The sequence below is a fragment of the Stomoxys calcitrans genome, chromosome 4 (genome assembly GCF_963082655.1).
Source record: "Stomoxys calcitrans chromosome 4, idStoCalc2.1, whole genome shotgun sequence".
Taxonomy (NCBI): Eukaryota; Metazoa; Arthropoda; class Insecta; order Diptera; family Muscidae; genus Stomoxys; species Stomoxys calcitrans.
This window is the reverse complement of record NC_081555.1, coordinates 93,723,520-93,749,039: the sequence shown is the minus strand read 5'-3', so window position 1 is coordinate 93,749,039 and position 25,520 is coordinate 93,723,520. Positions and strand designations below refer to the sequence as shown.

Here is a 25,520-nt window from a genome sequence, read left to right as displayed (position 1 = left end):
CAGTGAGTAGTTTAAGGCCTCCCGACAACTGACCCAAATATGGTTCAGATCGTACTATATTTAGATACAGTTACCATATAGACCGATCTCCCGATAAAGGTTCTGAAGGCTATAAAAGCTTTATTTATTTCCCGACTTCACTGAAATTTAAAATAGTGGGTTATTTGAAGCCTCCCGATATGTGACCTTAATATGGATCAAATCGGACTATATTTATATATAGCTGTCATATAGACCGATCTCCCGATAAAGGGTCTGAAGGCTATAAAAGCTTTATTTATTACCCGATTTCGCTGAAATTTGAAACAATGGGTTATTTTAAGCCTCCCGAAATGTGACGTAAATATGGTTCAGATCGGACTATATTTAGATACAGCTACCATATAGACCGATCTCCCGATAGAGTGCCTGAAGACCATAAAAGCTTTATTTATTACCCGATTTCACTGAAATTAAGAATTGTGCGCAGTTTTAAGCCTCCCAATATCCGACCTAAATATGGATCAAATCGGACTATATTTAGATTTAGCTGCCATATAGACCGATCGGCCGATAAAGGGTCTGAAGCCCATAAAAGCTTTATTTTTTAACCGATTTCGCTAAAATTTGAAACAGTGTTTTTTTTAGCCTCCTGACCCCCGACCTAAATATGGTTCAGATTGGACTATATTTAGATATAGCTGCCATATAGACCGATCTGGCGATAATGGGTCTGAAGCCCATAAAAGCTTTATTTTTTAACCGATTTCGGTAAAATTTGAAACAGTGAGTAGGTTAAGGCCTCCCAATATCCGACCAAAATATGGTTCTGATCGGATTATATTTAGGTATAGCTACCATATAGACCGATCTGCCGATAAGGGGACTGAATCCCATAAAAGTTTTAGTAATTACCCGATTTCGCTGAAATTTGCAATAGTGGGTTGTTTTAAGCCTCCCGACATCTGACCTAAATATGGATTAGATCGGTCCATATTTAAATATATCTGCCATGTAGACCGATCTCCCGATAAAGGTCTGAAGACCATAAAAGCTTTATTTATTAACCGATTTCACTGAAATTTGGAACAGTGGGCTATTTGAAGCCTCCCGATATGTGACGTAAATATGGTTTAGATCAGATTATATTTATATATAGCTGTCATATAGACCGATCTTCCGATAAAGGGTCTGAAGCCCATAAAAGCTTTATTTTTTAACCGATTTCGCTAAAATTTGAAACTGTGGGTTTTTTTAGCCTTCTGACCCCCGACCTAAATATGGTACAGATTGGACTATATTTAGATATAGCTGCCATATAGACCGATCTGCCGATAAAGGGTCTGAAGCCCATAAAAGCTTTATTTTTTAACCGATTACGCTAAAATTTGAAACTGTGGGTTGTTTTTAGCCTCCTGACACCCGACCTTAATATGGTTAAGATCGGGCTATATTAAGATATAGCTGCCATATAGGCCGATCTGCCGATTAAGGGTCTGAAGCCCATAAAGCCCATTATTTTTTAACCGATTTCGGTAAAATTTGAAACAGTGAGTAGGTTAAGACCTCCCAGCATACGACCTTAATATGGTTCAGATCGGTTTATAATTGGATAAATCTGCCAAAAAACCAATATTCTGTTCTACAATATTGAATAGTGACATAATTAGACCACTCTATGTCCGTGGCGAATTTGGGTGTATAAGTTATCCAATTTTCACCGTGTTGTGATGAAAGGGGGTTAACTTATATACTCGAGGTTGTGGGTGTCCAAAATTCGGCCCGGCCCAACTTAATGCCTTTTTACTTGTTTTTGCTAAATTAAAACGAATTGTTCTTTTGTCCATTTTACTTATTCCTGACACCTGTAGAATTACTTTATCTTAATTGAACACTGACCTTCTACCTTAGAAATAAGTGGTCAAAGTCAATTAAGATGTTGATTTAAGGTGTGGCACTTAAACTCACATTGTAAGGTTGTGTCATGTGACTGTGGGATATGTTCTGACGCCAAATTGTCAAAGCATATAATTTCCCCTTTATCCTCTTCCGCTCAGATAGAAACCCACGCAGTTTTACTCAGTAATGAAGCCTGTCACAAAACACTACTCATCCTTCTTCCTTTGAGATGTGAAAGTTGACAAAACATTTTATCAATGCTAACCACAATGACGTTCTTATGGTGGTGCCATGGCGTCGCTATCGAGACTCAGATACTAAGCAATTTGTATTAAAGGACGATAATGTTGCTTATTTTTGACAAATTTTCCACAAAACATTCTTAATTCGAGCACTTTTAAGGTCAAATCTAAAATTAATCGTTTTAAGAAATGGGAAGTATAAACATACAAAGTGAATTTCATATGTGTTTCTGTGGCCATTAACCTTATCCTTGACAGCTGCAAACTCATATAAGAGCAAGGCCTAAAACAGAATTTCGTCCTTCACATCAGTTCGAGTAAATAGATGTAACACAAAGTGAACGATAAAGTGAACATATTATTAGTGAACATATTCCTTAAGCAATAGAAGAATGGTGGTGTTGTGTAAATTCAAACTGTTGTTTAGGGTGCTAAAGGTGGGTGTTACAATTACTGGTGGTGTTGTGTATATTCAAACTTGTTTATGGTGCTTAGAATGGGTGTTACAATTACTGGTAATGACATTTTAGCACCACATCCTACATCCATTCAACTCTGCCCATTGTTCTGAATTTCAATGTAATTTAATGGGCAAACGTCATTATTAAATGCTTTTCTAGGTCCAATTGACCATCCTTTACCTAAAAAAAATTAAAGCTAAGTTCACTTAAAACAAGGAATAAAAAACGGCAAAAGTAGGGTGGACCCGACTATATTACACCCTACATCATTGCTACAAGCTACTGATTTAAAAAAAAAATTACGCCAACTTATCAAATGGATAATATACAGGCATCTACTTCTGAATCTGGTTTGATTTTAGTATTGCATGCACTGTTTTGTATAGATCGAAGCAAAATCGTGGCAACTACCAAATCGGATGAAAATTGCGTCATCCAGGTGCTGAAGAGGTCAAATCCGAAGGTAGGTTTATATGGGAGCTATATCAGGTTAAAGATCGATTTGAACCGTACTTAGCACAGTTGTTGAAAGTCATAACAGAACACTAGCTGCAAAATATTAGCCAAATCGGACAAAAATTGCGGCTTACAGGGGCTCAAGAAATCAAATCGGGAGATCGGTTTATATGGGAGCTATATCAGGTTATATACGGATCTAAATCGAACTTGGCACAGTTGTTGAAAGTCATAACAGAATACTATGTGCAAAATTTCAGTCAAATCGGATGAAAATTGAGGCTTCCAGGGGCTCAAGAAATCAAATCGGGAGATCGGTTTATATGGCAGTTATATCAGGTTATATACCGATCTAAGTCAGTAGTCATAAAAGAATACTATGTGCAAAATTTCAGCCAAATCGGATGAAAATTGCGGCTTCCAGGGGTTCAAGAAGTAAAATCGAGCGATCGGTTTATAGGGAAGCTACATCCAAATCTGAACCGATATGGCCCATTTGCAATCCTCAACGACCTACATTAATATTAAGTATCTATGCAAAATTTCAAGCGGCTAGTTTCACGCGTTCGACCGCTATTGTGATTTTGACAGACGGACGGATGGATGGACGGACGGACGAACATGGCTAGATCGACTCAGGATGTCGAGACGATTAAGAATATATATACTTTATGCGGTCCTAGATCAATATTTCGAGGTATTATAAACGGAATGACTGGATGAGTATACCCCCATCCTATGGTATTGGATATAAAAATTGAAAAAAAAAAATTTGTCGGCTCTCGGCTCAGACTCAAACCTGAACACACGGAGGAACAGCGAAAGCCGTATCCGTTGTTTAACGTTCCAAGCTATTGACACAACTTCCGAAAAATGCACAGGAACATGTGTATACTATGGAAGCCATTGTAGTTGCTTGGGCTAAAAATCGATCACTACAAATACACAAACACATACATTGGAAAAACACTACATTGGAGAACAGCTGGCAGACCGGGTGTCGAGTTTGTATAGTGTCGTACTTATATCATAAAGTCGTTTTCGCAATGAATTCGAGGTCCTTAACCAAGAGATCGAAACGCATCATACTATGGTTGGTGTTATGATATCTTCTGGGTATACTTTTCCATTGCAAGAAAATCTTCGATCATTTAGCTCGTCTCGAAGAGAAATAATCTGAGAATTATAAAAAAGAAAACGAATAAAACAATACAACATGCAACAGATGCACAGAATTATGTGTATACCATGGGAGTAATGTAATTGTGTAAACAAAAAATCTGTCATAACCCAAAGACATATGCACAGGGAAAAGTAAAGCTGATAGACACAGTTGTCGAGCGTGGTTAATGTAGTATTTATATCATAGAAGCGTTTTCGCAATAAATTCGGTATAAGTACAACTTACCAACGTACGGCCCTTGAAGACTTCACACCTAATATGGCTAATGAGTAATTCTAACCAAATTACGAAACTCGTCCCATAGTGCTTGGTGTGTGTTGCGATATCTGGCATTCCATTTCCTTTTGCAATGAAAAATCTCCGATCATTGAGCTCGTCTCGAAAGAGAAACAAACGATAAAATGATCTTCGCCTTGACAAACAAAAAAACTTGAAAAAATAATGTATATACTGGGTGATTTTTTAGCTATTATCTTTTTGGCAACACTTGTTTAAACAGCTCACGCACGTTTCGTGTTCATCTTCAGTTTGGTCTTGATTTAACCATGAATCGTTTTCCAAACGAATAAAGCTTACAAGTTATTGCATTTTATTATCACCGTAGGCCACCGTAGCGCAGAGGTTAGCATGTCCGCCTATGACGCTGAACGCCTGGGTTCAAATCCTGGCGAGACCATTAGAACAAATTTTCAGCGGTGGTTTTCCCCTCCTAATGCTGGCAACATTTGTGAGGTACAATGTCATGTAAAACTGCTCTGTCGCACTGTGTTACGCCGTTCGGCGTTGGCTATAAAAAGGAGGTCCCTAATCAATAAGCTTAAACTTCAATCGGACTGCACTCAATGATATGTGAGAAGTTTGCCCCTGTTCCTTCATGGAATGTTCATGGGCAAAATTTGCAATTTGCAATTATCAAAATGCGTGCTCTATTAAGAAAGTTTATCACGCGTTTCTTCCATTTTATGGACTAAGCTCATTTTTGGCTCAATGGGTACGTAAATAAGCAGAATTTTCGATTTTGCAATGAAGATCAGCCAGAAGAATTGCAAAAGCTACCAATGCATCCGGTAAAACTCACAGTTTGGTGCGGCCACGGGCTGGTGGCATCATTGGATCGTGCTTCTTCGAAGATAATGCGAATCGTAACGTAACTGTGAATGGTGAGCGCTACCGTGAGATGATATCCAACTTTTTTTGCCCAAAATACAAGAGCTTTACTTGCATGACATGTGGTTTCAACAAGACGCTGCCACATTCCACACAGCACGCGTAACAATGGACTTATTGAGAATCGAGTTCAATGAACATTTTATCTATTTTTAGATCATGCGATTTAACGACTTTAGACTTTTTTTGTGGGGCTATGTTAAAGCTCATGTCTATACATACAAACAAGTTTCAATTGACGCATTGGAAGACAACATCGAAACATTAATTCGTGAGATACCGGTCCCAGTCAGGGTCAACATTTGCATGAAATAAGCTTCAGACGTTAAATTACATGGACCGTACTATCGATTCAAATAAAGATTGCATGAATTTTTTTTTTTTTGAATTTTATGTGTTTTTTTGAAAAAACTTTTCTATAGCTTTAAAAAATCACCCTTTACTTTACGGTATCGCAGTTTCGAAGTGTTTCAAACGGAATGATTAGAATTGTATACCCCCCTCTTCACATCATATGGTGGTGGTGTATATAAAAATAAAGGTCTAGCGTGGAAAAACCCATAATGTCAAATGGATATGCAGACCGACCGCAACAAAGGACGGACTTGGGAAGTAGGAAATTAATTATGCATCGAAATTTCATATGTGGTGGATGTAAAAAGAACTTTTGATTCTTAAAAGAATATGTATAGCGTACCTTAAATAAATGAATCTGCAATTTGTACAAACCTCAAAAAAAATATTCCTTCTTAAACTTTGAGCCATATTTTTGTAAAAATATTTTACTCCTTCGAGCCGGATTTGAACCAGCGACCTATGGATTTCAATTTCATCAATTTTCTACAGTCCACCGCTCTACCAACTGAGCTATCGAAGGTTATGCAAAGCTTTATTTATTGACAAAAACATGACGTACATATTTAAGACATTTTTGTTTTAAGCTGCAGATGCATTTAAGTACAAACTTTGAATGAATGATAAGAGGTCATGTCTCATTAAATTAAAAATATAACAAGTAGAAGCATGTTAAGTTCGCCGGGACGAATTTTGGGAATTCACCACCCTGGATTCTGCAAAAAAATTCTACATAGCAAATTTTTTTTGCCAAATCGGGCAAAAATTCGACCTTTAAGGGCCGCAGAAAGCTAATCAGGAGATCGACTTTAATGGAAGCTATATTAGGTTATAGACCGATTTGGACAATACTTACCATGAATGTTGGAAGTCATAACATATATAAATATAGTCTGATCAGAACCATATTTAGGTCGGATGTTGCGAGTGCTAAAACTACACACTGTTCCAAATTTGAACGAAATCGGGTAATAAATGAAGCTTTTATGGGCTTATCGGCAGATCAGTCTATCTGACAGGTATATCTAAATATAGTCCGATATGAACCATACTATTGTGCTATGATGGGAGGCCTAAGACTACTCACCGTTTAAAATTTCAGCGAAATCGGTTAAAAAATAAAGCTTTTATGGGCAGCAGACCAATTATCGGCAGATCGGTCTATATGGCAGCTATATCTGAATATAGTCCGATCTGAACCATATTTAGGTCAGATGTCGGGAAGCTCGAAACTACTCACTGTTTCAAATGTCAGCGAAATCGGGTAAAAAATAAAGTGTTTATGGGCAGTAGACCCTTTATCGGCAGATCGATCAGCGTCAGCGTGCATCAAAAACACGTATTTGTGCCAAATTTCAGCTGAAAATCTCAATTTTTGAAGGCTGTAGAGTGTTTACAACAGACGGACGGACTGACGGACTGACGGACGAACTGACGGACGGACTGACGGACAGACATACAGACATCGTCAAATCGTCTTTGAATTTTACGACGATCCGACGATTACGACGATATATATTAGGCCGAGGGTATATTCATTTAGTCATTCCGTTTGCAACACATCGCAATATCATTTCCGACCCTATATACTTTGTAGGGTCGGAAAATGATATTGCGATGTGTTGCAAACGGAATGACTAAATGAATATACCCTCGGCCTAATATATATTTTTGATCGTCTCGACATTCTGAGTCGATCTAGCCATGTCCGTCTGTCACTCCGTCCGTCCGTCTGTCGAAATCATGATAGCGGTCGAACGCATAAAGCTAACCGCTTGAAATTTTGCACAGATACATATTATTAATATAAGTTGTTGTGGACTGTAAATTGTCTATATCGGTTTAGATTTGGATATAGCTCCCATATATCCCGATCTCCCGATTTAATAGCTTGAGCCCCTGCAGTCCGTAATTTTTATCCGTTTTGACCAAAATTTTGCATGTAGTGCTCCGTTATGACTTCCAACAACTGTGTCAAGTAGGGTTGAAATTGGTCTAAAACCTGACATAGCTCTCGATCTCCCGATTTGACATCTTTAGCCCCTGAAGTCCGTAATTTTTATCCGTTTTGGCCAACATTTTGAATGTAGTGTTCCTGATATAGCTCCCATATAAACCAATCTCCCGATTTAACTTCTTAAGCCCTTACAAGCCGCAATTTCTGTTATGACTTTCAACAACTGTACAAGTAAATCGGTCTATAACCTGGTATAGCTCTCATATAAATCGATCTGCCGATTTGGCTTCTTCAGTCCTTACAAGCCGCAATTTTTGTCCGATTTGGTTGAGTGGGGAGGGGCGTGGTCGGACCCTCCCCCTTACTTAGTATGAAATTGATATAAATTTCACTTTAAGTGTTTAGGGGGTCCTCCCAAAAAATCCCTCAACAGGACACTTTCACCGCTTTGGGCAATATGGGTATCGAATGAAAGGTATTTAAAAGTAGAGTAGGAATCTGATATAAAAATTTATTCCTTGGTGTCTGAGGCGCCTCCCCACCCCCAAAAACGAGCGAGCGTGGGTCGAGCGTGCCGCAGTGCGACGGTTCTTTGTAAGAAGTTTTTACATGGCATAGTACCTCACCAATGTCGCCAGCATTAGAAGGGGCTAACCACTGCTGAAAAATTTTTATGACATTCTCGCCAGAATTTGAATCCAGGTGTCTTGGGCAGAATATACAAAAATCTCCAATCAATGATTCGAGATTTTCTTTGCAAGTGGAAAAGGAAAGCCAGAGATCGCAACGCAATTTGTTTACAATTACTCATCAGGTTATTGATTGCCTATGTCAAGGGAATGTCGGTGGAGACTGCCCAGCACAAACTAGAAGAACCCTTCGATGCCAAAACGTACACCCTGGCGGTATGCATTAACATCGAGGGGGCTTTTAACAATGTGCGGACCGACACACTGATTTAATGCTTAGACCGGTACCAGGTGGACCCGGTCTGTAGAAACTGCATAAACTATATGCTTAGGAACAGGTGGATAAATTGTATGTCCCATGGCATAAATATAAGGAAAAAAGTGGCATAAGCCACGCCACAGTTGGCATTTTATCGCCACTCCTATGGGTGAGCACCTTTAATCACCTATTACGGATGCTGACTGAGGAGGCATTTGAACCCGTCAGCTACGCAAACGATGTTATAATACTTCGAAGGGGGTAAGGATCCGAACGAGCTATGCAGAAGGGCCGAAAGGGACTTGCATATGGCATATAAGTGGGCTTACACTCAGAGGTCTCAATGTTAACCCAGAGGAGACTGAAATATGCCTGTTCACGAGGAAGACGAAGGTGGACCAATTTAACGCACCACGTTAACTCAATAAGACGATTTCGATATCTCACAAAGTTAAACACTAGGTGTGATCTTGGACAGGAAACTGGATGGGAAGTGTCACATTCAGGAGCGTACTGAGAAGGCTCACAGATGTTGGACACTATGTAGACGGGCCGTAGGCTCGAAATGGGGCCTGAATCCGAGGATAGTCCATTGGCTCCTGTAGAGCCTGTGATTAGACCATTACATCGTGGTAAATCGAGGCGACGATAGGGAATCTAGATGGAAGGGAAGAGGTTTCCGATTGGATACCTGAGATGAACCTTGAAGTCGAGTGCGAGACACTGCTGCCATTGGCACAGTCTTGGATGGATCAAAGCTAGAGGACAGAGTGGGCCTGGAGGTCTATATTGAGAACCCAGGGACTGAGATCTATTTTAGACTGCCTGACCATAATACGGTCCTGCAGCATGCAGAATGCATGAAGTGGCGTGGTGCTAACGCGAGAACATCGAGTGTGAACATCTTTACCTTAAGGGCAATAACAACCCGGACGGTATGGTCACGAACAGTCTTGCAGTGTAAGAAGGAGATTAACGCCTTCTCTGAGGATCGCAAAATCCGCATCGTTTGGGTGCCGGGCCATAACGGAGTAAGGGGAAATAAAAAGGCTGACGATTTGTCGGTGAAGGCCTGAGGATTGCCCTCAATAAACTTGGTTAACCCGAAGTCTTTCGGGTTGGCTCAGTCCGAGTTGGCGACGCAACATTGTGGAACAGCGAAACGGTCCGTAAGACGGATCCCCCCATAGGGGATCCAGACCGTGAGAAGACGAGGCTATTACTGAAAGGAAGTACGAATGAGGTCAGTATACCTATTGGTATCATAACGGGACACAGGACTACGAGCTCACCTATGTAAAATCGATGCGGCAGGTGATAGCATGTGTAGGGCATGCGGGGAAGGTGATGAGATGTTGAAGCGTTTTCTGTGTCATTGCCTGGCTTTAGCGTCTAACAGATACCGGCGTTTAGGTGGAGACCTGTTATTGTGAACCAATTTGGGGAGTGGTATTGAAAACACTTAAGGATTTTGTAAGTAGCACGGAATTCCTAACTTAAAATTATGTTTTTAGAGATAACTTTATAGTTTTTAGAGTGCACAACAAACCGATTACTGGCTTAGGTGTGCATGGGGCGGATTAATATCTGCACCCTCTTTTGATTGCAATTAAAATCTCCGATCACTCAGCTCGTCTCGAAGGAGAGACAAACAAGAATGAAAATTTTTATTTGAATAAACAAAAGTGAAATAATATCAAAATAAAATTTATATACAGATAATCCTACTAACTTTTGTATGTATTGGGTTGCCCAAAAAGTAATTGCGGATTTTTTAAAAGAAAGTAAATGCATTTTTAATAAAACTTAGAATGAACTTTAATCAAATATACTTTTTTTACACTTTTTTTCTAAGGCAAGCTAAAAGTAACAGCTGATAACTGACAGAAGGAAGAATGCAATTACAGAATCACAAGCTGTGAAAAAATTTGTCAACGCCGACTATATGAAAAATCCGCAATTACTTTTTGGGCAACCCAATAGTAGGTCAGCCAGTTTTTATGATTTCCATGTGACTATGTGCATATGATTCATAGTTAATATGAATTAAAGAGCATAAGTTTGTACTCAGAAAGTCTTATCGATAGAGCCATATTCAAATTAAACAAATTTATCGCTTGTGAAGGGCAATAATTTTAATCTGCATAATTTTTTTTTCTTACACAATGACATTGAATATAACAAAATTAAACAATGAAAACCGATAAAAGTCAGAGGACAGGCGATATCTTAAGTGAATTGGTCACAAGATTTAATCACGAGTAGCACTTCTGAATGTTATGCCAAATAATTAATTTTAATGACATATGCATGTCCTCACATTAGGAACGTTGGGCTCCCCACGTTCTGGGTGGATGGGCTATTAAACAATATATTGCTCTGGCTTCGAAAAGAACAGAAAAATGGAAGAAAGAAAAAAACCCACTTGTCTGTGTCGTACACATTTTTGTAATCAATTATTAGCCCTAAAATAAGTGTCCAGACCACCAACCTTCTTTCTCACCGCTAGATTGCGAACCCCACTCGCGTATACTCGTCCATAACAATCAAAGTGCGAAATTATATGTTTTGCCTTATCTAAATTCATTGATTAGGCGGACACATTCGGCAAAGGCGTTAGACAAATTTCTCAAAGCCCCAACAGCCAAAAGCCAATGTAATGAAGTTCTATTTAGCTACGAGTTTAGTTTCGATTTGAATTCTTTTGGTAACGGTCGATTGAAACGGAAAACGGCATAGGAAACAAAAACCATCGGCGTTAATTTGATAACAGCAAAGCGTTGGAAATTCATTTTCGCGTTCAAGGCCCTTTCAGGAGTTGCCACCGCTCTATCTAAGAAAGGAACGGAAAGGCAAATAAATTATCCTTCCCAAAAAAAAATTCCCACACTGCCAAAAAATCTGTTTGTGAAATTAAGTTTTGTTGAATAATAATAGAAATTATATATCACCAAAAAAGTGTAGCAACAAAAAGAGAAAATCAAACCCCCCAGTGGTCAGTCCTTTTACTACAATTTACCCAATCAGCCCTCGAAAATAAGGCTTGATTGAATACAAATAAATATATTTGGTGTTGTTTTGTGGTAGCTGCTCTTCAATATACATAATAATAATACAATCAACAAAGACTCTAATTGTTGGCCTTAAATGTTGTACAAGGTAATCAGAATATTTCAAATTGACTAATCAAAAAAAAAAAAAATTAATTAAAAACTTGGGTGGGTGGTGAGCGGACAATCAGATATGTCATTTACTTAGCCTTCTAATGTGTGGAGTAATAATTAATATTTTCATAATTCATTTGAATGATTTGTGTTTATCGATTAATTCCACTCAAAGTAGGGTGAATTAATTGTAACTCAATATGAATTCCAAGGCCTATCACAGTTAAGCAACATCGAAATCTATTGGCCCAAAGTCCATATCTTTGATTTTAGTGGGAAATTTTATTATATCTTGGGAAACCTATCAGAGGTACGTTCGCAAGTTCACCCAGATCAGAGAAGAAACGGCTCCCCACAAAGGAGAGCCAACGTCCCTGCAGACCCGGACATGAACACAGCAAGTGCTCAATAGTCTCCTCTTCATCCTCATCGAGGCAACTCCTACAATAGTCATTGTGCCTTATTCCCATGCGGCCTATGGCACAATGTCCTATTATGACCCCTGCCAAGGTTCTCATCGACCTTTTATCGAACGCCAGCAACTCCTACGTCCCTGCAGACCCGGATATGAACACAGCAAGTGCTCAATAGTCTCCGCTTCATCCTCATCGAGGCAACTCCAACAAAAGTCATTGTGCGTTATCCCCATGCGATCTGGCATGCGACCTTTGGCACAATGTCCGATTATGACCCCTGATCGAACGCCAGCAAACTCCCTTGTCGATGACCGGCCATAGAGGCTTTGCAGTCAGACAACCATCCAGCGAGTCCCACCTCTAAACCGTCGCCACACTGGCCATCCCTTCTACTGTGTTCAGTAGCTCGACAAATGGCACGAAGGCAAGACCGATGACTGGTCCGCCCGGCGCAGACGAACCCCTCATGACGGACTCGTCCGCCCTCTCATTCCCTCATCGTGGGCCTAGAACCTATCCAGGGACTCCAAACAACCCACCACGCATCTTGATCTCACCATCCTCGACCCTAAGGCTGCTGTCTGATTTTATTTTAAGCTCAATGATAAGGGACCTCCTTTTTAAAGCCGAGTCCGAACGGCATGCCGCAGAGCGACACCTCATTGGGAAGAAGTTTTTACATGGCGAAGTACCTAACAAATGTCGCCAGCATTAAGAGGGGACAACTACCGCTGAAAAATTTTCTGATGGTCCTGCCAGGATGGCCGTACACATCGAATAAATTATCTTGGGGGTTACCCCCCACTTCCTACCGAACATCCTCCTACAGGAGTTAAATGCGCACAGTGCCTTACGGCTTCTTTCCTCGGTGTTCCTCTTCCAGGACAGTTTCGAGTCGAGGACTATGCCTAGGTACTTTGCCTCCTTCGACAGCCGCAGGGTGACTCCGTTCAAGAACTATCGTGCGTCGACTATCGCTCCCCCTTCAATACCCAGGCCGCCAAAGTGTACTCCTTCTGTCGAAAAGACGTTTCGACTTCCTGTTCCACATCGTCAAGGGCCGTCTCCACCGACCTGCCTTTGTGGTATGCGTGTTGTGCCCCACTGAAGTTTTCCGGCGCCAGCCCCCCTCTCACCCTCAGGTAAATCAGTCTATCCAGTGTTTTCAGCAGAAACGATGACAGACTAATATGGATAAAGACCACCTTGGTCTTTAGGCTCGCTCGGAAGATGCGCTCAAGCCAGGGCAGCATGAGTCCAAGAGACTCCTGCAGCAGTGCCGGAATAATTCCGTCAGGTCCGGCCGACTTAAATGGCCAGAAATGCGGAACGCCCATGCAATCTGATGTGATCATCCGTTAAGGCCACATACGTAAAGTTGTTATACTATATCATAAAAAAAAACAAAGAACACAAGGGCTTAGGTCTATCTTTGTATGATAGTATTCCTTCCAAAAACTGCGCAAAGTATGGTTCAAATCGGTCCATGTTCTGTTCTAGCTGCCATATAAACCGATCTTGGGTCTTGGCTTCTTGAGGCCCTAGAGGGCGCAATTGTCGTCCGATTTAACTGAAATTTGAACGTAGTGTTTTGGTATCACTTCCAAAAACTATGCTATGTATGATTCAAATCGGTTTATATTCTGGTATAGCTGTCATATAAACCGATCTTGTATTTTGACTTCTTGAGCCAATAGAGCTTGCAATTCTCATACGATTTGGCTGAAATTTTGTACAACTGCTTTTCTCATGACCTTTTGCTTCTTGAGCCCCTACAAGGCGCAATTCTTATGCGAATGAACTGAAATATTACACAATGACTTCTACAATGTTCAGCATTCATTTATGGTCCAAATCGGACTATAACTTTATATATCTTCAATATCATAACAGTTCTTATTCAATATTCTTTGTTTGCCTCAAAAGAGATACCGGGCATAGAACTGGACCAATGCGATCAATGGTGGAGGGTATATAAGATTCGGCCCCGCCGAACTCAGCACGCTCTTACTGGTTCTAACCTTAAAAAGTCGTAGGAGACCGATGTCCTAGGCAAATTACAGGCATGCAAATAAAATAGATTCGGCCTGGTTCTTACGACTCTAATCAGGTGTCTTCGTCAAAAGCAATTACCGACTACTGATCTTTCGGCTAGTGAAGCTTGGCGCAGCCGCTCGCTTTACCAGTCGAGGTCCTAGCGGTAGACAACATGCTACGGCCTGATACCACCACCGCAGCTTTTGTGTCTTTGGAGTCCATTCTACTACTACTACTCCCGGGCTCTAGATATGCCGCTTCACTAGACACAGACACAAATCATCAACCGCCTAATGGAGAACACTATCGTATCTATCCTTAAGTGTCTTAAACGTTTTTCGAAAATAACTACCTATTACGATTGGCAGAATATTCTTGCGGAGCGAAATAGCAAAAACGTTCACTCAATGGTTCAAACAAGAATCACTTATACTACCATTTAAGATAAAAATTCCTTAATATGAAGTAAAAATCTTTCAACAAAGCCAATTTTTCCCATATTCTTGCAGAGCGAAATAGCAAAAACGTCCGATCCACTCAACGGTTCAAACAGGAATCACTTTTACTACCATTTAAGATAAAAATTCCTTAATATCAAGTAAAAGTCTTTCAACAAAGCAAATTTCCCAAATCTTCGCCAATTTGTTGATCCTCAACAAAAGAATTTTGTTTGTAATAATAAGACGTAAATGTATGGATCAATAAAACTACAATTTAAGATAAAACTTCTTTAATATTAAGTAAATACCTTTTAACATAGGAAATATGTACTTAAATGAAAATTTTACTTCCTTAAATGATGTTAAACATATCCTGAAAGTTAAGAAAAATATTTTTTTTCTTCAGACAGATGATATTGGCTAATTCCGTAATTATTTTAAGTCGGTCACTAAAAATGTATCTAAATTTTCATCTTCCTGTTTTTAGAAAAAATTCACCAAGTCATAATAATTGACATTTTCCTCAGTGCTAGTTTGTGGTAAAAGCACCTTTGCAAACTTCTTTTGAAATCTAGAGAACAACTAAAATTCTGAACCTTTTTCTTTGTTAATTCAGGATTTTGCTTGATTGCTTCAAAATACTTGAAAAATCTGACATTACAATGCAATCCAAAGCAATATTTGAAAAAAACCCCTTATCTCCAACGATAGTGTTGCGTCTTAGTCATCGATTTCGATAGAATGTGAATATGTAATATAAATGTTTATTATAGTTTTTCCGTATGAAAAAATGTCTCATCGGTGCACGTGTACCATGATAAGATCAAGTCGTCACAATATTGTTTTGTGTTTATAAGACCAACTTCAAATAGCAATACCTAACTAAACAATTGCAACACAACTGGAATAGTTATGCGAAAATATTTATTGCCTATGAAGAAAGGAAAGAATAAATAAATAAAATGATACAATATATTTTATTTGATAGCTCAGTGGAGTTGGCAAAATATTGTGAATATTCAATAAACATTAGTTTTTTTTATTTCAGTTCAAAACAAAAACCGAAACAAAATGTTTTTTATCGATACATGTGAGCGCCTTGTTATCATCAAAGTTGATTAATAATCACTTCACGGATTTGGTTTTTTGCAATATCATTATGAGCCATTGAAAAGTGTTTTGGGCATTAGACTCGCCATGCTAACAATAAAGAGTTCTCAGATATCATCATGATATTCTTATCGGGGCAAGCTTCAGGTACACAATAAGAAAATATGTTTTGATAGTGTTGTATTGGGTTGCCCAAAAAGTAATTGCGGATTTTTCACATAGTCGGCGTTGACAAATTTTTTCACAGCTTGTGACTCTGTAATTGCATTCTTTCTTCTGTCAGTTATCAGCTGTTACTTTTAGCGTGCTTTAGAAAAAAAGTGTAAAAAAGTATATTTGATTAAAGTTCATTCTAAGTTTTATTAAAAATGCATTTACTTTCTTTTAAAAAATCCGCAATTACTTTTTGGGCAACCCAATACAAGAAACCATTGATATTTCTCGTAATACACCTACCCTTCACCCTAGGCTATTTAAGATGCCAAATGTTTAAACTTTTAAAGGAAAATTTTCTTTAAGAGAAAGATTTTTTATTAAATATTAAGGAATTTTTTTTTATCATAAATTGTAGTATACTAGATCCTTAACTTTTCAAGTTCTTGCAGATAAATGAACGTCAAAATATTGTACCTTAATTAAAGGAACAAAAAATTATTATAAACAAGTAGGAGCGTGCTAAGTTCGGCCGGGCTGAATCTTATATACCCTCCACCATGGATCGCATTTGTCGAGTTCTATGCACGGTATCTCTTTTTAGAATATTGAGTATGAACTGTTATGCTATTGGAGCTATATCAAGTTATAGTCCGATTTGGACCATAAATGAAAGCTGAACATTGTAGAAGTCATTGTGTAATATTTCAGTTCATTCGGATAAAAATTGCGCCTATTAAGGGCTCAAGAAGCAACATCGCGAGATAGGTTTATATGGGAGCAGTATCAAGCTATTGATCGATTCAGACCATATAAGACACGTATGTTAAAGGCCATGAGAGAAGCCGTTGTACAAAATTTCTGCCAAATCGGATGCGAATTGCGCCCTCTAGAGGCTCAAGAAGTCGAGATCCCAGATCGGTTTATATGGCAGCTCTATCAGGTTATGTTCCGATTTGCGCCATACTTAGCTCAGTTATTGAAAGTCATAACAAAACACCTCATGCAAAATTTCAGCCAAATCGGATGAGAATTGCGCGCTCTATTGGCTCAAGAAATAAAGATCGAGATCGGTTTATATGGCAGCTATACGAGATTATGAATCGATTTGAAGCATACTTAACACAGTTGTTGGAAGTGATACCAAAACACTACGTGCAAAATTTCAGTCAAATCGGACGAGAATTGCGCCCTCTAGAGGCTCAAGAAGTCAAGACCCAAGATCGGTTTATATGGCAGCTATATCAAAACATGGACCGATTTGATCCATACTTAAAGCAGTTGGTGGAAGTTATACCAAAACACCACGTGCAAAATTTCAGTCAAATCGGACGAGAATTGCGCCCTCTAGAGGCTCAAGAAGTCAAGACCCAAGATCGGTTTATATGGCAGCTATTGCAAAACATGGACGGATTTGAACCATACTTAGCGCAGTTATTGGATGTTATACCAAAACACCACGTACAAAATTTCAGCCAAATCGGACGAGAATTGCGTCCTCTTCAGGCTCAAGAAGTCAAGACCCAAGATCGGTTTATATGGCAGCTATTTAAAAACGTGGACCGATTTGGCCCATTTACAATCCCAACTGACCTAAACTAATAAAAAGTATTTGTACAAAATTTCAAGCGGCTAGATTTACTCCTTCGAAAGTTAGCGTCTTTTCGACAGATAGACGGACGGACGGACATGGCTGGATCGACTTAAAGTAACATGACGATCAAGAATATATATACTCTATGGGGTCTCAGACGCATATTTCGACGTGTTACAAACATAATGACGAAATTAGTATACCCCCATCCTATTTTTTAGCTAATATCTTTTTGGCAACCTTGGTTAAGCAGCTCACACACGTTTCGTGTATTGTTTCACTGTCAAACATCTTCAATTCGGTCTATAATTTAACCATGAATCGTCTTACAAACGAACAACGCTTGCAAATTATTGAATTTTATTATCAAAATGCGTGGTCTGTTAAGAAAGTTCATGAATTCTTGTTTGTTATTTCGCTCCGCAAGAATTTTTCTGTAACTCGTAATATGTCATTATTTTTGGAAGAAGAATTTAAGTTACTCAAGGATAGCTACGATAGTGGTATCCATTACGCGTTTGATGAGCTGCGTCTGTTTCCAATGGAGCGACAGAACTAGAGCCCGGGAGTAGGTTTAGAATGGATTCCAAAAATCCAACAGCTGTGGTGGTGGCATCAGGCCGTAGCATGTTGTCTGCTATGAAACCTCATCTCCACTAGCCAACAGACGACTGATTAGCAGGGGCTTTTGACGAAGACACATGGTTCGAGTCTTAAGGACAAGGCCAAACCTATTCTATTTAGCATGCCTATAATTCGCCTAGGTCATTGGCCTTTCCCCGGTATACCAACACTCTCTTTAAGAGGTTGGAGTAATAAAAGAGGCATCGCTCTCAGGTTAATTGAGAGACTTGGTGCGAATGTTCCTAAGACTCTCACTGATAGGGGAAGACATTACCTAAATTGGGCTCGGGAATTTGCTGGACAGGTTACCCCAAAGGCTACACTTCTCGATTCGGAAACTGCACCGCAGTCAGCCAAAAGGCTGCGGTCACCCGGAGGGCATCCCATGCCTAAAAGAACTAGGGCGAACAATAGTAAGATGGGTCCAAGAACCTTTGCTAATGTCGATAGGGACAGTTAGGTGATGGCAGTTGTCGACAAGGGAGAGGAACAGGAATAATTGGATTGGGATAGTCAATGAACTGTCATCATTATACTCCGATGTCTTTGGGGAATTTCCTGGGACGCCTACAGTTTGTGACGATGCAGGCTGGTATCGGGGCCGATACAGACTAATTGTCTTCGGGGATCAACGCTAAATTGAAATGTATCGTTGTGCGCTAAAAGAGATTAGTGAGATCTGGCAGCACAAGATTTAGTCAAGAAGGAAGATATTCCTTCTCGACCAATGGTGCATGTTTGGATACCAAGGATTCCCTCAGATCGTGAGTCCATACTTGTAAGACTAGGGGAATGTAATCCCAATCTATCAATCACCGACTGGAAGATTGGTAAATTGGATGAGGCTGATGGTGAACGGAGACATGCACCACAAGTGTCCAGTGTCCCGAGGAAGAGTGCTTTCTCACCTGCCCCTGGATGCGTACGGAAGCTCATCATCAAAATCATGAAGGAGTTGGAGTTTCTAGGCATCAACTCTACCCTGTTCTGGTTGTCGGGCCACAGAGATATCCCAGGGAATTGTAAAGCGGACGAACTCGTTACACATTCCAGAGATACTGGAATCTGTGGGTATGCCTCTAGCGACATGTAAGCTAAGTTTTCAGGACCAGGCCCCAAGGACAACGAATGATAGATGGTCACAAAGAGGGGGCTGTGAGCATTCCAAAACTATGTGGCCTAATCTAGACATGTCACTGGCTAGAACAGACGTCTCAGTCATTGTGACATGCGTCATGACAGGTCACTGTCTAATCGGAAAACATGCTGACAGACTGAAGGTTGCCAGCATCGAATTTTGCAGAAGCTGTGAGGAAATCGAAGAAGAAGAGACTATAAAACAGCTTCGGTGTCTGTGTCCCGCACTTGCAGTCAGAAGGAGTTCCACTTTAGATTCTCATTCACAACACAACATTCACAAGTTTTTGAGCTTTTAAGCGATCTGGATGGTACAACAGTAGGAACTAAAAGACATCTTCCTTCTTCTGTTACTGTGGTATCACAATGGAGGAAAACGTCTAAGTGAGTCTGATGGCGGACTGCCACCTGAGCCTAAGCTAACCTAACCTAAAGGCACAGAAAATTATTATAAACAAGTAAAAGAGTGCTATGCATGGCCGGGCCGAATCTTGGGAACCCACCACCATTGATTCTGCTAAATTATGAGAGCTAAATCTAGTTATTGACCGAATTGGACTTTACTTAGCGCAGTTGTTCAGAGTCATAACAGAATACTATAAGCAAAATTTCAGTCAAATCAGATAAAAATCGCGGCTTGTATGGGCTCAAGAAGTCAAATCAAGAGATCGATCATGTTCTTGAGCAAATTGAACCGTACTTGGCACAGTTGTTGGGAATCATAACAGAACACTATTTGCAAAATTTCAGCCAAATCGGTGGAAAATTGCGGCTTCCAAGAGCTCAAAAAGTCAAGTCGGAAGATCGGTTTTATGGAAGCTATATCAGGTTCTTGGCCGATTTGGACCGTACTTGGTACAGTTGTTGGAAGTCTTATCAGATCACTATGTGCAAAATTTCAACCAAATCTGACACAAATTGTGGCTTCGATGGGCTCAAGAAATGAAATCGGGAGATCGGTTTATATAGGAGCTACATCCAAATTTAAACCGATTTGGTCCATTTGCAAACCCGGCTAGCTCTACGTGTTCGACCACTACCTTGCGGCTAAGAAAGCTGTCATTTAATAACCAGTAAGGAAGGGCAACAGTCAGGCGGTGCCGACTGTATAATACCTAGGTGTGGTGTGTGTAAGTGTGTGTACAATATCCAATACTGAACCAATTTTGTTGGACCTCGGCGGATGTTTTCAGATGGGTTATTAAACAATCCGTATCAAATTTTAAACTGTAATAACTATTACGGTTGACAAATTACAACATTTTTGCAAATTACCCAAAATCTGACGAAAATATATATGGGAGCTATATCAAATTCTAAACCGATTTCGAGCAAACTTCTCAGATACTGTGGCAGTCGTGGTTTAGCAAAATTTTGGCAAGATGGGTCAATAAATGCGCTCGCTGTGACTCTAGAAGTTAAAATAGGACGATATATTTATATACCGATTTCCATGAAATTCACAAATAATGTCGAGAGTCAAGCGACCCTTCCTGCCAAATTTCGAGAGAATCGGTTAACAAATGACCATTTTACTGCATATCGGACGATCATATATGTGGGAGCTATATCTAAATCTGAACCGCTTTCGAGCAAACTTTACAGACATTGAGGAAGTTGTCAAGAAAAACAAAGATTGGTCAATAAATGCGCTTGCAATGTCTCTAGGAGTGAAAATCATGCGATATATATATATATATATATGAGAGCTATATCTTAATCTGTACCGATTTCTATGAAATTCACCAGTAATGTTGAAAGTTATAAGAAAGTCCTTCCTGCCAAATTTCGAGAGAATCGGTTAACAAATGATCATGCATAATTACTGCAAATCGGACGAATATTTATATGGGAGTTATATCCAAATCTGAACCGATTTTTTCCAATTTCAATGACTGATGATGGTACAGGCATGTTTTTCGGTCTAGAGACGAGACCGAAAAACATGCCTGTACCAAGTTTTACGATGATCGGATGAAAACTGCGACCTGTAGTTTGTACACAAATTAACGTGGATGGACCGACAAACATAGCTAAATCGCGTCAGAAAGTGATTCTGAGTCGATCGGTATGCTTATCAATGGGTCTATCTCTCTTCCTTCTGGGTGTTATAAACAAATGCATTAAGTTATAATATGACCTGTACCACAGAAGTGGTGTAGGGTATATGTCCAATATTTAGCAAGCAATTCCCTTCAATATAGTACCATTAATAGTTTATTAATTTATTAGTTTTCACTATTAATATCATCCAGACCAATAATGTGCTTGATCTATTTGATTATTATCTATCCTTAAATAAATAGAAATAAGTTTTTTCTTTCGAAAGACGGTGATTGCTCAGTCGACAAAGGGCTTATATAAAATGATGACTATATAAATAGTTATCAATTATCACTATTGCTTGCCAACCACAACCTTTAGTTAGCCATTATTGTCAGGGAATTGAAAATGTATAGTGTGTAGTTAGAAAAGAAGGAGAAGTTCCGAACACACGTCATCATATGAACATTCGCCAATTAGAATTGTACCAAATACGAATACACATCGATTTTATAGCTCTAATATGACTTGTGCTTATTAGGCAAATACCTGAAACAATAATTTAATTGTAAAGTTCGAAAAAATAAAACAATTAATATTGGCGATTATGGACAGGTGGTTATTTGGTGATAACACTGCCGTCAGGTATCAACTCCAACGAGAATGAATCAGTGTGAAATGTTGCTTAGTTTCATATCAGTTTGAGTTTACTATGAATTTTAATGATTTATTTACACACGAAAAATAACATAAGGGTGGAATGAAAAAATTTAGCAATGTTAGAACGTGTTAATAAAGATGATAAGGTTAGATTTAAGTGGCTGTGTGCAATCAGACTCACACTACTTCTTTAAAAATCCCATCCATATCGCTTTAAAAATCTCATCAACTTGCGAATGTTTACATCTTCACATTCAGACAAGTTCTCAATGAAATGAGAACCTAAAGTGGAACTCATTCTAACCGCCAGTGCGGGACACACACAGCTGATGTTCTATAGACTCTACTTCTTCAACGTCCTCACAGCTCCACAGTGCAAAAGCTGTTACTTGCGACCTTTAGTCTGTCAGCATGTTTTTCGATCAGACAGTGACCTATCATGACGGTCACAATGACTGAGACATATGTTCTGGCCAGCGACAGCATAGCCGTAGACATCTTCAAGTATAGATTAGGCCATATAATTTTAGAGAGTTCACAACCCCCCCTTTGTGACCATTCGTTGCCCTTAGGGCTGATCCCGAAGACTTAGCTTGCATGTCGCTAGAAGCATACCCACATATTCCAGTCCCCTGGAAGGTGTAAGATAGAACCTAGTCTCCCAAGTTCCTTTGCTCCACAATTCTTTGGAATATCTCTGTAGCTCGGCTCCTAAAACAGATGAATTTTGAACTGGTCAGCTATCTCGCTGAGAGATCGATGGCGGTTTTTGAATTCAGAAATACTTTCCCCAAAGATTTAATGACTGCCTGGCTGTTTGCGAAGATATTTATGCCAATCGGCGTTATGACATTACATCTTAGCCGTTCCCCCACTTCTTTAAGTGCAAGCATTTCCGCTTGATGCACACTGCGGTGGTGGCTTAACCTTCCCGATATGAACAGTCCTATTTCTTCAGAGTACTCCCCAAAGTCCACCTGGTCGTCTAGTTTGCAACCATCCGTATAAAAGTCTATGTAACTTCTACTACCAGGGATATTGAAGTTCCAATGGGTTCTATCAGGAATAGTGGTACAGTACTTTTTTTCAAAAAGCGGTTCAGGCAATGTGTAATCCAAAGTGCCTGGAACATGGGGCATTGTATTTTGTTGTTAGTTTTATTCAAGCTTTTTTTTATTAAAGCAATGAAGACCTCTTCATTGTTATACCCTCCACCATAGGATGGGCGGTATACTAATTTCGTCATTCCGTTAGTAGCACCTCGAAATATGCGTCCAAGACCCCATAAAGTATATATTTTCTTGATCGTCATGGCATTTTGAGTGGATCTATCCATGTCCGTCCGTCTGTCGAAAGCACGCTGACTTTCAAGGGCGTAAAGCTAAACGCTTGAAATTTTGCACAAATACTGATTAGTGTTGGTTGGTTGGGATTGTAAATGGGCCAAATCGGTCCATGTTTTGATAAAGCAGCCTTATACCCCGATCTAGGATCTTGAATTCTTGAGCCAATAAAGGGCGCAGTTCTGATCCGATTTAGCTGAAATTTCGCATCAAGTGTTCTGTTATGCCTTCCAACAACTGTGCCAAGTATGGTTTAAATCGGTTTATAACCTAATATAGCTGCCGTATAAACTGATCTGGGATCTTGACTTCTTAAGGCTCTTGAGGGCGCAATTCTTATCCGATATTGCTGAAATTTAGCATGAAGTGGTTTAAATCGGTACATACGCTGATATAGCTGCCATATATTTGTAATTTGTAATTTGTAATTTATTGACACCCGCACAACAAGAACGCATGTTCTTATGATTATAGTACGGGAAATTAATCCTTTTAAAGTTACAATGTTAGACAAAGTATAAATAAATAAATGTAAAAAAAAGAAAAAAAAAAAAAAAAATCAAATATAATAAGCTTGGAACTAACAAAATATAAATAGGTTGTTAATTTGAGTAATAAATCAAAAATAAGAAAAATATTGGTATACAATTAGTTACCGCTCACAAATCAAAATTAACACTTGACATATTTATTTTTAAAAAGACTTATCTAGAATCCCTAAAGTGATCTAGTAATTTACCTTTAAATGTTACAACGTTACTGATGGTTTGAAGGTCGTGCGGGAGAGAGTTCCAGAGCTGAACGGCGAATATAAATAGATGCCATTGAGAGACTAAGCTACGGTGTATCATTGGAATCAATTTGTTTCCTCGGTTCGACCTTGCAAATCTGATTCTCTCAAATAAATGAGATGGTGCCTGTGTATATATTATCCTATGTAAAAAGGTCAATGACCTCATGAGCAAAACATCACGAAATGATACACCATATAAGGATCTGGAGAAACGGAAAGTGGAGTCTTGTCGACGAAGACCATATACATAGCGTACCACACTGTTGAAGAAAGTATCGATCTTACGACTGCTTCGAGAATCACAGTTTGCAAATAGCTCACAACCGTAGAGTAGGCTAGGTATAATATATGACTTTGCCAAAAGTATTCTTACCCACAGAGGAGTAAGTTGTTGAGTGGACCAAAGCGAGCGAAGCTTTGAATACCCTTGACCAACAGCAGCATTAATATGGTCTGTCCACGACAAGGTACTGTTGAAAGTCACCCCCAGGTTCTTTGCACGAGCCACGATCTCTAACCTCTCATTAGCAACAACAACAACAGGATCGCAAGTGAAACGTGAAACCCTTTTCTTAATAACCATGCACTTCGACTTGAGAGGATTAAGGCACAAGCCATTAGCATTTGCCCATTCATAAATTCTGGACAGGTCATGGTTCAGCATCCTGACATGGTCGTCTAAGCATTCCTTCGTGCTACTTATATAGACCTGCACATCATCAGCATACATGTGGGTCTTACAAAATGAGAGCTGGTCTGGCAGGTCGTTGCTATATAAAGAGAATAGAATAGGGCCCAAGATTGAACCCTGGGGCACTCCTCGAATAACAGGCAAGGGACTAGAAACTGATGACTTCGAAACCACGGATTGGGTACGATTGGAGAGATATGACATGATTAAACGAACAGACGAAGACGAGAAATGAAACAGGTTTTTTAATTTTGCTGCCAACATAGTGTGATCGACCGTATCGAATGCCTTTGAATGGTCGAGGAGAACAAGCAAATTCAATTCGTCATTCTCCAAGTTACTCCTGATATCCTCCACCACATCTGCTAGAGCACTTATACAACTACGTCCGGGACGGAAACCTGACTGCTTCTCATATAAAAGAGAGTTCTCATTTATATACGAAAATATCTGTCTATACATTATCTTCTCAAAGACTTTGGACAGAAAACACAAAATGGAGATGGGCCGAAACTCCCTACAATTCTTGGGTAAGGGTATAACTTTAGCGTACTTCCATGCCACCGGAAATGAACTTCTGGTCAAAATGCTGTTAAAAATGTGGGTAATGTATGGCAAAATAAATGGTAATAGTACCTTGAGAAATCTTGGTTCAATGCCGTCGAATCC

At 39.4% G+C, this 25,520-nt stretch overlaps 1 protein-coding gene and 1 non-coding gene across 5 annotated transcripts in view; one reads left to right on the top strand and one right to left on the bottom strand.

Annotated features, from left to right (window-relative positions):
- The window catches only part of LOC106085149 (phospholipid-transporting ATPase ABCA3), a 119,464-nt gene that overhangs the window by 43,426 nt on the left and 50,518 nt on the right, over positions 1 to 25,520 (top strand). Inside the window, exon 1 of one of the 4 annotated variants that reach the window (XM_059366361.1) lies at positions 11,339 to 11,805. The exons of the other annotated variants lie outside the window; for them this stretch is intronic. The gene's annotated coding sequence lies outside the window, so the exon portion shown is untranslated. Of the gene's footprint in view, positions 1 to 11,338; positions 11,806 to 25,520 lie in introns of those variants that run through there. 4 annotated transcript variants of the gene reach the window in all.
- On the bottom strand, positions 6,174 to 6,264 carry Trnay-gua (transfer RNA tyrosine (anticodon GUA)). The gene is given in 2 exon segments: positions 6,174 to 6,209; positions 6,228 to 6,264. It is a non-coding gene; the product is annotated as a tRNA-Tyr (tRNA).